Source organism: Pinus tabuliformis, chromosome J (assembly GCF_031772625.1).
Source record: "Pinus tabuliformis cultivar Carrire ecotype Pingquan chromosome J, CPIR1, whole genome shotgun sequence".
In the NCBI taxonomy this organism is placed as follows: Eukaryota; Viridiplantae; Streptophyta; class Pinopsida; order Pinales; family Pinaceae; genus Pinus; species Pinus tabuliformis.
Window position 1 is genome coordinate 1,258,163,896 of NC_142295.1, and position 16,435 is coordinate 1,258,180,330.

General features: G+C 38.9%; 2 pseudogenes; one reads left to right on the plus strand and one right to left on the minus strand.

Annotated features, from left to right (window-relative positions):
* Window positions 1-5,893, minus strand: part of LOC149231794 (chaperonin CPN60-2, mitochondrial pseudogene) — a 28,290-nt pseudogene extending 22,397 nt beyond the window's left edge.
* A 9,566-nt stretch (window positions 5,894-15,459) lies between these two features.
* On the plus strand, window positions 15,460-16,104 carry LOC149231795 (uncharacterized; annotated as a pseudogene).
* The last annotated feature ends 331 nt before the right edge of the window (window positions 16,105-16,435 follow it).

Genomic DNA, 16,435 nt, shown 5'->3' on the forward strand with positions numbered 1-16,435 from the left:
TGGCACTTATTCAAAAGTTACAACAAGATCCCAGTACATCTTATACATTTAGCTGGAAAAATGATTCGTTATGGTACAAAGATCACTTATACCTATGTAAGAATTCCCAATTCAAACAAAAGATTCTTATGGAATTTCACACCTCTCCCTTAGGAGGGCAAACAGGATTTTTAAAAACTTACCACAGGGTTAAGAAGGAATTTTTTGGGGATGGACTTAAATCGGATATTCAAAAGTTTGTGGCGGAATGTTTGGTTTTCCAACAAAATAAAGTTGAAACAATTAAGACCCTGGGTCTATTAGAACCTTTATCCATTCCAAGCCAATGTTGGGAGGAGGCTTCAAAGGATTTTATCATGGGTTTACCCAAGTTCGAAGGAAAGAGTGTCATCATGGTGGTAGTTAAAAGACTTACCAAGTATGCACACTTTTGTGCATTATTGCATCCATTTAAAGCAAGTACAGTTCCTACTGCATTTATGGAAACAATTCAAAAGCCACATGGAAACTCAAAGATTATTGTAAGCGAGAGAGATCCCATTTTCACTGGAATTTTTCTGACAGAATTATTTTCTTGTCTTGGTACTCAGTCAGCTCATAGCTCATATTATCATGCTCAATTTGATGGGAAAACTGAGATAGTAAAAAAATGTTTGTAAGGATATCTTTGTTGCTTTGTATCTAATAAACATAAATAATGGGTCAAATGGTTGCCTCACTCCAACAAAAATGACCCCATTTATGGCACTTTATGGATATCATACACCATCCATCACATCATATTTAACATAAAATTCCAAGGTTCAAGCATTGGAAGATCACATTGAGCATCAACAACAAGTTCTCCAACTCTTAAATGATAATCTCACTTTGGCACAAAATAGAATGAAACAACAGGAAGATCAACATCACAGTGAAAGAAGTTTTGATGTAGGTGACCGGGTATTCCTACACTACAACCATATGAACAAATGTCCCTCAAGAAAGCTAAGAAGGATAATAAATTATCACCAAAGTATTATGGTCCGTACAAGGTGTTGCAAAACATTGGTACTATGGCATACAAATTGGAGCTTCCTACAGCTTCCCAAGTGCACCCAGTTTTCCATCTTTCATGCTTAAAGAAGGTTATAGGTGATAAACTCCCAGTTCAAACAATATTTCTAGAACTTGACAAGGAAGGAAAAATCATATTGGAACCTAAAGTAGTCATAGAAACAAGAACTTGATAGCTACGAAATTGATCAATTTCAGAGTATCTCATCAAGTGGAAGAACTTACCCGCTAAAGATTCCACATGGGAGGGTGAGAATTTTATACAGAAGCATCCAGAACTACTCAAGCATTGAGGACAACACATTTTTGAAGGAGAGGGGCATGTTAGGTACCTATAATACTAGTGATTCCCCCATTACTATTGTCATTGTAGCCCTTATTGTTATTGTTGTGCCCATATTGTCCCCATATTGTTATTATTGTGCCCCATAGAAGCCCACTATTGTTATTGTTGTGCCCTTATATTATTATTGTTATGTCGGCTTTGACTATATTGTGACCCCTTAGACTCCTATATATAGAAAGGAGGTTTTGTCATTTGTATCATCCAAGAATTGTTCATTTGTGTAATGTAAAGGAGGTTGCCCCCTCAAAGAGGCTGATTTTGAAGGTGTTGATCTATCTTTTCTTCTATTTTGTGAGCTGGTTGCATAACATTTACAAACTAGTAAAGATTGGTCACTAGTAATTGTTTATTTTCTATTTGTCTGGCCTATTTATGGCTCTTTCCAATATTTTCATAGGCCTAACATTCTCTCACGCTTATGCCAGTCAAAGTTTGGGTTCTAGTTTAAAGCATGGCCACAATATTGTGATAAATTAGTTTAAACTAGTAGCTGGATGTGGCCAGTGGTACATGGATGTATCTTGTAACAGTTTCATTTTGCACAATATAATATCAATTTTACTGCCTATTGTTTAGAATCTGAAAACAATTATGATGTGATTTAATTTTGCAGCACTATGTCTTAGAAGAGAACATGTTGGAGGTTGATTGCCCATGTGTCACTAGCACTTGTAATGGCCCCTATATTTGTTGTAAGTGCTAGTGATCCAACCAAACTGACCCCTAAATCTATTGCAAGTGCTAGTGATCCAACCAAACTGATCCCTATTTAATAATTGTTTGGGAAAGCATTAATCCATGTGAAATACTTTTAAAATCCAAATTTTATTCTCAGTCTCATGTCGAACATTAAGTAATTTTAGAGTAAAAACACATTTTTTTTTGTCTATCGGGCTATTTAAGATGGATTCTCCATCATAATTGATTCTTGGTCGGTCACCCATATGTTGTGTAGTAAAAATTAAAACTCTAAATATTTTAAGCTTAAAATTCTTTCCATTCGTTCCATTATTTCATTGTGGACAAGGAACTCATAGTCATGGAGGGGATATGGATCCCATTGTTCCTCTAGATATAAAATATCATGTGAGTTAGCTATTCTTCTAGTAGCATGAAGAGCACTCTTCAAAAATATTTCACATTGGTCAACTCTGCCAATTTTTGTGTCTTTTTGAATTATATTAGAACTAGTCTTGTCCCCCAGAGTATGAAAAGAGTGGGTATGACTTCATTTGTCATTTTTGTTCCTAGATCTTTATACAGAGTAGTCAGGGACAGATCTACAACTACAACTATCTGTGGTATCATGTCATGTAAGTTGCACTTAAATTTTTGATAAATATGTCAGTTTCTTGATTGGGTTGTACATGGCTTCTGGCACTAGATTCCGCATCAGAATGTTTTCCTTTAGCTATATTTGCATGGTGCTCAACAAGCCTATAGTTTTGAACCACTAGTTGCTTGGTTCCAACATGGTTGATTTAAATATTCAACTTGTCATTAGCCCTTTCACTGGTAGCATTGAAACCAATGTAATGATGCAAGAAAATAGTCCACTTGGGATGAACCACATATTCAATGTGCTAGAGAGCATCTTTGCTATGAAAAATATCATAAGGCTTGTGATCATATCCAAACTTGTTACTCCTGCTAGTAGTTTTTTTTCTTGCAATTGTATTTTTTGGTTACCTGTGTGTATACAGATCTTATTGATGTGAATCACACTTTGAAAGGTACCCCATAAGTTGAGTGGTTAGAGAAACCATATCTTGTTTATGACTATGTTGAGAAAATGCCCTCTGTTTGGTTTCAAGATCATTTTGACCTATATCATCGATCATTCCAGAGTGCACATTTTCCAGGCCCTAAAATTGTCCCTCGACATTGACTTCATGTGGATTTTTTAGAGGTTCATTTTCTACATTTCCTTTTTAAAATCTAGTGCATGAATTATTGTCCACACGTTCATGGAGAAGAGAACATCTTTGCATTTTATGTGGTCCAGAGAGAAATTTTTATTAGGGAAAGCCCGTATTCTTCATTAATGATTTTCTTGGCATCATTTTCATTCTCTGCACTGTAGTTGTATATGTCCTCAAGGGTTTCATTACAAGTTTCATCAATATTCTAGGGTTGTCTAACTTCATTATTGTCAACAATAGATCCATTTAGAGGTGTAAATAGATCCGTATGACTGAAAGCTTCAATAATTGCATGTTTATAAGATACCCTTTGTTTTCCTACCAAGGAATATCCATCACATATGTCAATAACTTTGTCTTCCAGATGAGTATTGACAATAAAAGGAAGAGACTCCAGTCGCGAGATCCATCGAAGAAGACAAAAACACATATTCTAGCCTTTCCTCAGAAGACGAGCGTCTTGAGCAAATGTCTTTCTATGAAAAGGCCAAAAAGTAATGCTAACTTCCAACCTTTGGGTTTTAGCTGGACTTGTTAATGGTTCCCTCGAGCAAATTATATCCATATTTTACAAAGAATCAAATGCACCTCCACAACTTCCAACATTTGTTGTCATAGATTTTCCCAAATACATCGAGCCTCCTTGGGATGATATAAATCCTACTCACTTGCCTATTCCAACAATAAAAATAAATGGGCGTATGCAAATTCCACTAAATATGGCTTGGGCATTAACTATACCTTCCCATAAATCCTCGAAATCTTTGCTGGAGAATTCAGGCTGCCCAAACATAAATTCTCCCAAGAAAAAAATAGTCAAACAAGGTCAAATATTTCCTAGTCAAGTTGGTCAAACTTGTTGCAATTTGGTCAACGCAGGAAAACAGAAAACATAGTCAAACCTTCACACATGTGGCGGAGAAGAAGGTTGGCTGAAATTCATACGACCTAATCAGAGGAGGAGAGAGAGAGATATGTGTGAGACAATGAATTTCCAAATGAGATAGATTATTCTTCTATTTATATGCAATGTTGAGGGTGAAAAGACATGACTTTTGGGCTTCTTGAGCCTAAATTAGATTACTCGTCAACCTTGGCAATTTGTGCATAGAAGAAATAAATTCATAATTCCATTTATACATGTCAGAATGAGATGATATTTAGATCAATCCTACACCTCTTGAAAAGAGGAATCCGAAAAAAATATCATCTCCATCATATGAATTGTCCAAGGTGGAGTTTTTCCCTAGTTTCCAAATTTAACACTCCCTTTCAACCTAGGAGAACTCCACGTGCAAAACCATCTAACAATTTGTACCATCCCTGTCATCCCTGCTCTGATTTACTCCACTCTGCTCTATTGAACCATGAAGAAATAATGAATAAGAAATGATCAAGAGTGTATCATACCACTCTCCACTGACCCTAAGTCAGTCTCCATTAATCCCATATCAATATCAAGCATCCTCACATAGGGAGTATGGTAGTACACGATGCATCCATCAGTAGTACAATGGTCCCTATCCTCATTTCCCTACTCATTGGCTAGATGAGAGGTACTTCCCATGAGTCCCGGACTGTAGGGGTAGGATGTATTCGCAGGAGAAGGTGAACCACTCATCCTATGAATATATCAACCATCATGGGGTATCACACGGGAAGGTGAACCACTCACCTTATACATGGCGTACCACTAGGGGAAGGTGAACCACTCACCCTATACATGGCGTACCACTAGGGGAAGGTGAACCACTCACCCTATGGTCACTCATAGCTCCATGAAGTACCCAAAGCCCCCCAAAGCTCCCAAAGCTTAATATCCAACTCAAAGGGGACCCTCATAAGATGGTCTCCCCACAACTCCAAGTTGTTCACGGAAGGTTAAGAATTTGACCTTCCCCAGGGCCTTTGCAAGAATATCTATGACCTGTTCATCAGTCCCAATGTGACGGGGCCTTATTTCTCCTCGTTGTACCATATCTCGAATAAAGTGGTACCTACTATCAATATGCTTGGAGCGGTCATGAAACACAGGATTCTTGGAAAGACAAATCCCACTTTGATTATCGTAGAATATCATGGTGGTATCCAGCACATGTCCAAACAGCTCACTAAAGAGCTTCCTTAACCAAATAGCTTCACAGGAGGCCATACTAGCAACAATATATTTAGCCTCAGCGATGCTCAAGGCAACCAATTTTTGCTTCTTGTTCATCTAGGATATCGAAGGAGAACCTAGTGAGAAGAAACATCCAGACGTCCTCTTACAATCCACCACACTGCCAACCCAATCAACATCAGAATAACCATGGAGCATCACATTCTCGGCTGTGTATCTCATTCCATAGGTGATTGTGCCCCAATGATATCTTAGAAGATTCTTGGCAACAATCGAATGTATGTGATGAGGGTCAGCCATAAATTAACTCAACATATTCACTGAAAAGCATATGGTCGGACAAGATTTCACCAATAACATCAGGGCCTCCATGAGTTGACGATACTCAGAAGTATTTCCCAAATCGAGCCCAACAACACTTCCATGTAGCTTCTCTAAATTGAGTTCCATCGTAGTATTTATGGACTTACAATCCACCATCCCAAATCTTTCAAATAGCTTCACAATGTATTTTCAGTTGGAAAGGAAAATCTCACTTGGATTTTGCAAGACCTCCAAGCCTAGGAAGTAGTGCGTCAATTCTAGGTCGTTCATCTTGAATTCGGAAGCCAACTCCCTCTAGCATTGATAAATAATAGGTTTTCCACTTGTTAGAAAGAGATCATCCACATAAAGTACCAAGATGGGAGGCCTATCAATTTCAACCTTAAAGTAAAGCTTTAGATGAGCTTCACTTCTTTTAAAACCCAGCTTCATCAGATAACTGTCAATCCTCTCATACCAAGCCCGGGGAGCTTGCTTCAACCCATAGAGGGATTTCTTTATCTTGCATGCATGTGTCTTTCGATCTAGAACTTTGAACACCTATGGTTTTTCTACATAGACTTCCTCATTAATTGAACCATGCAAGAAGGAAATTTTGACATCCATCTAGTCTAGGTTCCATCCTTGTGAGGAAGCAAGGGCTATAATCGAATGGATGGTGGTATATCAGGCAACTGGTGCAAATACCTCATCATAGTCCACACCTTCCTTTTGAGAGAAGCTTTGAGCAACAAACCTGGCCTTGAAATTTTCAGCACTTTCATCAACTCCATGCTTGATCTTGTAGAGCCATTGACAAGTGGTTGTCAGACTGAAAGTCTCTACAACATCAACGAAGCAGCCAATGGTCGATCATCATCAGCAAATACGCCTGTCGGCATTCATAAAATTGTGTCAGTGGACACTGGATGTTGTTTTCAAGAAAGGGACAGTTGGATCCTTTTGTGGCTTGGCACATGATGGAGTTTTCAAGCGACATTCAGAGATGAATCAGTCATGCAGCTGACTCATGGTCTCTTCATATTGTAGTTTCTTCAACATCCAGCTTTGGCGGTTTTTCAGGCAAATGTTTTTTGAGGATCAACTTGAGAACTTGGAAGATGGTTCCTTGTTCGTTTTGGATTTATCATTGAGGAGGGGAATGTTAGCCTCACTCTCTTAAAAATCAATAATAAATCCAATTATTAAATTAAATAAATAAAATCATGAGAATTCCTCAAACTAAGGAGTCTAGTTTGGATGAGAGATTCTCTCCAACTAGCTCTCCTAAATTAGTGTGTAAGTTGAGAAATTGTCTCAACCAAGTGAGTCTAAGATAGACGCATTATCTTAAGACCACTTACTCATGTATTTAAATGTATTATTAAATTATTTGAATAATGTGAATTACATGAGCATGAGAGAGCCATCATGTGGTCTCTCATGCTCATGTAATTCACATTATTCAAATAATTTAATAATACATTTAAATACATGAGTAAGTGGTCTTAAGATAGTGTGTCTATCTTAGACTCACTTGGTTGAGACAATTTCTCTGTAGGTTTCAACCCCGTACAAAAATTACTTGCATACGGATTCTAAAACACAGAAAATAAACAATGCAAGAGCATAACACATAAAACACATATACACAGAGATTTTCCCCTGGATCCCAAAACCAGGACTACCAGCTTGATTTTTCATTATGTTCCTTTCAATGTTACAATACATATTTATACATGCCAAAGCATCCAATACCATGGACCGAAAACCATCGCGTCCAAAACCATGGACCAAAAAACCATCGTGTCCAAAACCATGTGCAAAAATCATGCACAAAACCATATGTAGGTCCACCCAACCTAACATAATGTCCAAAAACAAAATTTTCCGGGGCGCTACCCCGGACCCCATAGAGTGGGGTTACCTGCACCCCTCAAACGCCTGTGACCCCCCTCCGCTACGCAATCGGTGCAACAAAGGGGGGGATCTTCCCCCCTTCTAACCCCCCGTTAACTACATGGGCTAGTCATGGAAAGAATATAACACAACCCAACCTTCTCCCACTTGTGCATTGTTTTCTTCCAGAGTTATCGCATCCATGATTTGTTTGTATCGAAGTTTCGAGACCTCCACCGTGGCTCATCATTAGGATAGATCAGTAATTGTGTAGGACAGATCTCCTTGGGTTTGAATAAATAGGGATGAGAGATGCACGGGGAATGGAAGTCGACTTATCGCAGAAGCCTCAAAACAATAATTCTCCCACTTGTTGTTTTCTTTCCACAGGGGGCCACAAGAGAGCTTAGTCATTTATCCAGCCCTACAATGCCCATTGTTTCTCTACACCAAGAGAACTTCTCAGAGCTCACAAATTTTGTCAATGCATCTACAGTATTCTTCAAAGTGTCCACCTTTACCAGCAACACCTTTTTGTCTTCTATCATACCCCTCACAAAGTGATACTGAACATCAATGTGCTTTGTCTTTGAATGGTAAGTAGGGTTCTTTGCCAAGAAAATTGCACTTTGGCTGTCACAGTCTATCATTATATCTCCCCGTACTAACCCCATACTTGAGCACAATCTCTGTAACCAAACTGATTCCTTGCTTGCATGAGTGGCTGCCATGTATTCTGCCTCTATAGTTGATAGTGCCATTACAGACTGTTTCTTACTCAACCAACTGATTGCACCTCCAAATAGGTTAAAAAGATACCCACTTGTAGATTTCTATGATCCAGATCTCCAGCCTAGTCTGCATCAACAAAGCCATGAATATCCAACACTCTATCCAATCCTGATCTTCCTTGGTAGCACAAACCATAATCACTAGTGCCACGCAAATACCTGAAAACCCACTTCACTGATGTCCAGTGCTTCTTCCCTGGTTTTGACATAAACCTGCTCAATACTCCCACTACATGTGCAATATTTGGTCTAGTACATACCATCACATACATCAGGCTACCGACTACACTTGCATATGGAACACGGGACATGTCCTCTTCCTCTTCTTGTGTCTTGGGACACTGTTCAGCAGATAACTTTACACCTAAAGGAATAGGAACCTTCACTGGTTTACTACCCTACATATTAAACCTCTGCAATATTGTCTCAACATACTTCCTCTAGTTTAACCAGAGCTTCCTCTTTGTCCGATCTCTCTTAATTTCCATGCCCAAAATATAGTTTGCAACACCAATATCTTTCATGTCAAATTTGGAGGACAAATAGGTCTTTAAATCCTGGATAATTTCTTTATCATTTCCAACCAGCAACATATCATCCACATACAAGGCCAGATAAATAACACGGTCACCAATTAATTTAAAATACACACAGTGATATGCTTTGCTTCTGGTGAAGCCAAGTCCCTGTATAAATGTATCAAATTTCTGATACCACATACTTGGTGATTGTTTTAACCCATACATAGACTTCTTTAACTTGCATACCAGCTCTTTCTTAGCCTTCACCACAAAGCCTTCAGGTTTCTTCATGTAGATCTCCTCTTCTAGATCCCCGTGAAGAAATGTTGTCTTCACATCCATCTGTTCTACCTCAAAATCAAAAGCAGCAGCAACAGATAGAAGTAATCTAATAGAAGCCACCTTTGAAACAAGAGAAAAAATATCACCAAAATCAATTCCCGGCACCTGGGAATAACCTTTTTCTACCAACCAAGCTTTGTATTTCTCCACCTTTCCTTCTACATTTGTCTTCTTCTTGAACACCCATTTGTTGCCAATGGGTTTCCTTCCAGCCGACAACTCCACCAGATCCCATGCCTCATTTTTGTGCAAAGATGCCATTTCATCAACCATGGCCTCTTTCCAGAGTTTTCCATCCTCTGAATCTACTGCTTCCTTCACAGTTCTGGGATCATCATCAGTAATAGATAAAGCAAAATTTGAACAAAAAGTAGATGGACTATACCTTTCTGGCTGCCTTCTTTCTCGAACTGATCTTCTCACACCCAGAGTTTGTGGCTCTTCATCTTCTGATTCCTCCTCTGTTGTAGAGTTTGAATCTTCCTCCTTAAGCTCAAACTCTATCTTCTCAGGTTCCTTTGGTTGGACTTCATGTTTAATAACATCTTTCACCTCTATGAATACCACATCTCGGTTGTACACAACCTTCCTTGTTACTGGGTTTCAAAGCTTATAACCCTTTAAACCATCCTTATACCCAATAAAGATGCACTTTTTTTATTTACTATCCAACTTAGGTCTTTTCTACTATGGAGCATGTACATATGCATCACATCCAAATACCCTCAGATGTGAAAGAGAGGGTTTCTTACCAGTTCATACCTCTTGTGGAGTCTTATCCTCCAACGTTGATGAAGATGATCTGTTGACCAGGTAACATGCTATCTCCACTGCCTCTGCCCAGAATTCCTATCCTAACGCGACACCACTGAGCACGCTTCTTGCCCTTTCCATCAACGTCTTGTTCATTCTTTCTACAACTCCATTTTTCTCAGGTGTGTATGGAGTAGTCTTTTGTCATGCTATACCACACTTCTTACAGAATTCTTTAAATTCCTTAGTGCAAAACTCTCCACCATTATGTGTCCTCAACACCTTTATCTTCTTCTCTGTCTAGTTTTCCACCAGAGCCTTAAATTCTTTAAACCTGTCAAAGACTTCAGATTTCTTCTTAAGAAAATATATCCATGTATTCCTTGAGAAGTAATCTATAAATGATACATAGTACATAGACTTACCCAGTGATGGAACCTTCACAGGTCCAAAAACAACACTGTGCACAAGTTCTAATTTTTGTTTCGCCCTCTTACCACCAGAGGGGAAACTCACCCGATTCTACTTCCCATATACACAATTTTCATAGAAATCAAAATCCAGAGAGCTATTACTCATACCTTCTACCATACCTTTACCATGAAGTATTCGAAGGCCCTTCTCTCCAATATGTCCAAGCCTTTGATGCCACAACATGGTCTTCTCTCCAGAGACCACCAGATTTTCTTCTCCACTTTTAGGAACCACAGAACTGTTGCACCCATTAACAACAGTGCTACCTTGCAGCTTGTATAGAGTTCCAATTCAAAATCCCCACATCAATACCAGTGCCCCCCGAACCATATTGTAGGTATCCTTCTCGAGCACTATTTTTACACCTGCATCATCCAGCTTGCTTACAGAAATCAGATTTTTGGCTAGTGCAAGAATATGCAAAACACCCACAAGTGTTCTAACCCTTCCACCTTGCAAATTCAACTTTACTTTTCCACGACCAATGATTCTAGCCCTCCTATCATCCCCCAAGAAGACATCATCGCCATCATATTTCTCATACTCGCAGAACCACTCTCTATGGGGAGTGAAGTGAAAGGATGCACATGAGTCAATCAACCATGCCTCACGATCTACATGAGTACTTGAAGAAGACAAGTACACATCCCCACCTTCATCTGAGGTGGTTTTCACCTCTGCAAAAGGAGCATCATCAGATCCCTTTCCTTTATTAGGAGCTTTAGATTTATAGTTCCTTTTGTAGTGCCCTTCCTTTCCGCATTTCTAGCACACCACTTTTATAGGTTTTCCTGGAGATTTAGATCTCCCATTCGATGACTTATTTTTGTTTATGTTCTAGGACCGCCCTTGTACAAATAAGGCATCACCATTCTAGCTCTCCATATTTTTCCGTCTCATCTCCTACGTCAGCAAGGATGAGACTATTTCATCAAACTGCAAGGCAGTTGCATTGCTACCTATTGCAATAACCAGACTATCCCATGAATATGGTAGAGAACACAACAAACTGATGCACTTATCTTCATATATAATTTTAATATCAACAGATGTTAACTGAATTACCACAGTATTAAATGCGTTCAGATGCTCTGTCACTGAGTCTCCATCTTTCATCCTCAGGTTATACAGCTTTTTCCGTAGGAACAGTTTATTCACTAGAGACTTAGATTGGTACAAAGTCCCTAACTTGTCCCACAAAGCCTTCGTCGTAGCTTCCCCTGATACATTCAACAACATTGAATCTGAGACACACAACCGTATTGTGCTCTTTACCTTCCGATCCAACTTCTTCCATTCTTCATCGGACACTCCCATTGTTTAGTACCCAGATCTACTGCGATCCACTGATCTTTATCCACCAACAGATCCTCCATCTTGAGTTTCCACAGCTCAAAACTCTGACCATTAAATTTCTCGATCTCTATCTTTCCACTACTCGCCATCTTCTTTCACCACCAGAATCGATCTCACAGATCTCCCACTGAACAGGGTCTACCACAGGCCCGAGCGAAACCCCTCAGCAACAAAGGCGTCCCCTTGAAGCCAAAACAACTCTGATACCAAATGTAGGTTTTAACCCCATACAGAAATTACCTGCATACAAATTCTAAAACATAGAAAATAAACAATGCGAGAGCATAACACATAAAACACATATACATAGAGATTTCCCCTGGATCCAAAAACCGGGACTACCAGCTTGATTTTTTATTATGTTACTTTCAATGTTACAATACATATCTATACATGCTAAAGCATCCAATACCATGGACCAAAAACCATCGCATCCAAAACCATGGACCAAAAAACCATCGCGTCCAAAACCATGTGCAAAAATCATGCACAAAACCATATGTAGGTCCACCCAACCTAACATAGGGTCCAAAAACAAAATTTTTTAGGACGCTGCCCCAGACCCCATAGAGTGGGGTTACCTGCACCCCTCAAACCCCCTGTGACCCCCCCCCCCCACTACACAATCGGCGCAACAAAGGGGGGCTATGCCCCCCTTCTAACCCCCCGGTTAACTACGTGGGCTATTTGTGGAAAGAATATAACACAACCCAACATTCTCAACTTACACACTAATTTAGGAGAGCTAGTTGGAGAGAATCTCTCATCCAAACTAGACTCCTTAGTTTGAGGAATTCTCATGATTTTATTTATTTAATTTAATAATTGGATTTATTATTGATTTTTAAGAGAGTGAGGCTAACATTCCCCCCTCAATGATAAATCCAAAATGAGCAAGGAACCATCTTCCAAGTTCTCAAGTTGATCCTCAAAAAACATTTTCCTGAAAAACCACCAAAGATGGATGTTGAAGAAACTACAATATGAAGAGACCATGAGTCAGCTGCATGACTGATTCATCTCTGAATGTCGCTTGACAACTCCATCATGTGCCAAGCCACAAAAGGATACAACTGTCCTTTTCTTGAAAACAACATCCAGTGTCCACTAACACAATTTGATGAACACCCATTGGCGTATTTGCTGATGATGATCGCCCACTAGATAATGAAGATTCCCACTGGTTGCTTCATTGATGTTGTTGAGACTTTCAGTTTGAAAACCACTTGTCAATTTCATTGACATTTCCCCCCTTTGTCAGCTAAAAGGAGAGGCAATCTTCTCCAGGTTATATCTGAAATCCCCCCTGTAGGTGGAGGAGTATCTCACTGGTGTACTCCCCCGTTCAACTGCACGAGAGTACCATCTTCATTTGACTGTTGGCTGCAATATGTGTGAGTGAATCTGATTGTAAGACTTGTACAATATTTTGGCTGTGGATGACCATTCCCATGGATCAATCCATGAATAATCGATCTTTAATCTAGCAGGTTAGTCTTGTTTGCAACATTTCTCTGATGAATGATTCTGCTTGCCACAATGTTGACAAGGATGGAGATCAAAACACTGATCTTCCAGATGACTGGTTCTTTGACAATGAGAACATGTCGGTTTGTCTGCAACTTCAGTTTGTGTGCATTGGCGTCGGTCTCCAAGTTGTTTAGAACTTGTTGAGGTGATTTGTGCAAGTAATCCGGCACTGACGAACTGAATGGGCTTTGAATAATCAAGGATATGTAAGTTGTCATTATCTTTGACATATCCTAAACCGCGTCTATTTTGATTACTTTGAAGTTCTTCCCATGGCTTGATGATGGGTTTGGAAGAAAGTTGAACTGGAACAATTTCAACACTAGAAGCTAGTTGGATGAATGAAGTCGAATGATAAGTTGTCTCTAGATTGGTCAAAGACTTGGAAGCAACACGCTTCTCTTGCAACTCATTTCTCTGCAGTTGCGGCTATAGTTGAAGGAACTCAATCATTTCATGTGCATGTTGAATATGCACTTGAATGTCAGCAAGAGTTGTTTTGCTGATGTTCACCATGTCTTCAGCAGTTGAGAGGATCAAATTGTTGAGAATCTTTAACAACTTAATGCTTTTTGCCATGTGAACTTGTTGGAACTCACGCTCGCTTGCATTTAATACTTGTTGGACTTTCAGAACTCGCTCGCTTGATGTTTGATTGATTGTTGCACGCTCGCTTGAACTTGTTTTAACAATTGATTTTTTGTACTCACACTTGCTTGCTTTCACGCTCGCTTGATGCTTGTAAGATTTGCACTTGCTTGAACTCACACTCTTGATTGATCAAAACAAGGGTGTCAAATACTATCGAAAATGCACCCAAGAGAACTGCTTACAATGATTTGAATGACTCAGTTAAAAAACAATGGATTCACTTGGTTTAATTGATTCCCTATCAATTCAAAGCTTGGGTGTCGGTTTCAACGGATAATGCACCCGTACAATTCAGTTAAAAAATGTTTATCTGCAAGTGATACAAAATGTGTTGATGATGTTGATGTCATCTTGGCTTGAAATGCTTGATTTTGTAGCATCCTTAACTTGATTGCTTTGATTACATGATGTGAAATGTGCTTGCTTGGAAGATCATCTTATCAAGTTGATGATGTGACGCTTTATGCTTGTGTACTTAAGCTTGATTACTGGAGCTTGATTAAGTGTTCTTATACTTAAGCTTGCTTATGTGCATGTAGTTGTTTAAGCATAATACAAAGAGAGCATTTTGATAATCTGAACACAAGTCATGCACATGCATTCATTACACATGGTGTACCTAAGATCCCCTTATTCAATTTCGGGTTGGTCTAGGACACAATCACCACCAAAAATATGTGTTTTTATTTAAATATGGAGTACATCAACCTTCACCTTCACAATATCATCGTTGAAACTTCTCAAAATTCCAGAACTCCTTGAAAAATTTCAAAACTGCTTGGAAGCAAATTGTCTTCAAAACTGACTCACCCACTTTCTTCAACAAAATATTAAAATGACTTTCGTAACAAATACACCTTATCACTCCATTACAAAGAAATAAGCCCTTACTTTATAAAAATCTCACTTGTCACTCCACACTAAAAAAAATACACACTTATCTCTCCAAAACTTTAATAATTTTTTTTATAATTTCTTTTAAACTCCCATTTAAAAGAATTTTATGAAATTCCTTTAAAAAGTGAATTAAAAATTGAATGGAGTCACTTTAAAAGTGAACTAATCTCTTTTTTGAAAGGTCAAAGCACAATTCAAAAATGCACCTTAAAAGGAAGGGAAGCAATTACATACTTACAACACCAAAAAAAAATTAACGCATTCACTTGTTTGCGTGGATGCTTTTCACCACATGCCAACGAGAAAGGAGTCTACGTGGACGCTTTTCTAGATATTAACCTAGAATTGCTGGAAAAGAGCTAACATCAAAGCGGTCGTAGAGGTTCTTGATGAGCGAATGGTCTGCAAGTGTGGGGCTGGCAGCATGGAACTCGCTAATCTAACAGAGTTCATTTTTCAAACCTGGACACAAGAAAAAGATGCGAAGTACTTTCTCATCTGACACAACTCATTTGGCTGGAAATATGATATTAATTCATCCAGGTTTTAACTGAATCCAAGCTTACTCATTTCCAGGGATTGACAATTTGTGGCAAAAATGTTCAAAAAGTTTTCTAGTGAAGAAATTTCTTCCCAGAATCAAGTAAAGGCATCTGTGCAACGCAAGATCCGTCAAAGCATTGCAGAGGAGTATCCATATTTGGAGCCTGTATTAGAAGATTTACTTCCAAAGAAATCTCCTCTTATAGTTGCAAAATGCCAGAATCATATTAATCTGATTTTGGTGAATAATGTACCACTCTTCTTCAACGTTCGAGATGGTCCTTACATGCCGACCCTGCGTCTATTACATCAATATCCAAACATAATGAAAAATTTTCAGGTAGACAGAGGGGCAATCAAATTTGTCCTTGCTGGAGCAAACATCATGTGTCCTGGACTCACATCTCCTGGTGGCGCTTTGGATGATGACGTTCTTGCAGAATCACCTGTGGCAGTAATGGCTGAAGGAAAAGAGAATGCGCTTGCAATTAGATTTACAAAGATGTCAGTGAAGGACATAAAATAAATCAACAAAGGAATAGGTGTTGATAACATGCATTATCCCAATTATGACCTTTGGAAGATAATGCAGTTGAACTGATTGCAGCTGGGATGCTAAAGATTGGACAATGGAAGCAATCAGACGATTCTAATCAGTCTTGTCAACACACGATGGTCACTCTGGTGTGCCCGAATGGATGAATATTGATGAAAAATGGGAGGCCCCAATTAAATCTTCTAAGGCGGAATTAGTCCACCAATAGAATTACAAAGAGGTGTTGATGCAACCCAAGTCATTTCCTTTCAAACTAGATCAAAAAGGTCCATCTGTCCATCGCTCAGGCGACGCCATTACCATCTCTTCGAGGAGACATGTTATTCTTGCCAATGGAACATATGCTACATAGAGCACTCAATAATTAATTGAACCT